The sequence below is a fragment of the Scatophagus argus genome, chromosome 21, assembly GCF_020382885.2.
Source record: "Scatophagus argus isolate fScaArg1 chromosome 21, fScaArg1.pri, whole genome shotgun sequence".
In the NCBI taxonomy this organism is placed as follows: domain Eukaryota; kingdom Metazoa; phylum Chordata; class Actinopteri; family Scatophagidae; genus Scatophagus; species Scatophagus argus.
This window is the reverse complement of record NC_058513.1, coordinates 13,531,940-13,532,395: the sequence shown is the minus strand read 5'-3', so window position 1 is coordinate 13,532,395 and position 456 is coordinate 13,531,940.

Sequence of the window (456 nt, the reverse complement as noted above, 5' to 3'; positions counted from 1 at the left end):
TAAGCAACCTAGAAAATGGATCAACAGAATTTTTTTCTCACTCACCACTCAGAACTTACTTAAATAACAGATAATAATACATGTATTGTAATCTGAACAGAGCTCTCTACGTTGTGTTGAGGCTTTACTACTGGTGCTTTGGCAGTGACGTCTCCTAATGGTGTGATTAAAAATGTTAAATGGGGAGGGGGAAGCAGGATATGCTGGACTGCTGCCAGATTGATAGATTTCTGATTTTTGAGGATTGTGTTGCAGTATGAATAAGTAAGTTTAACTCCATTGCAAAGGGGCAAATTTGGGTTTGAGTTCTGTGTGGGGAATCAAGAGATCAGGCAACTGGTGTAGGGTGCTCATACTGTTTAAATGAGTTGTCATACACACACAGCACTACAGTAATGCCAAGTTTTCTTTATTCTGTTATATTAATTATTAGTGAATTCCAGAGAACAAATAAAA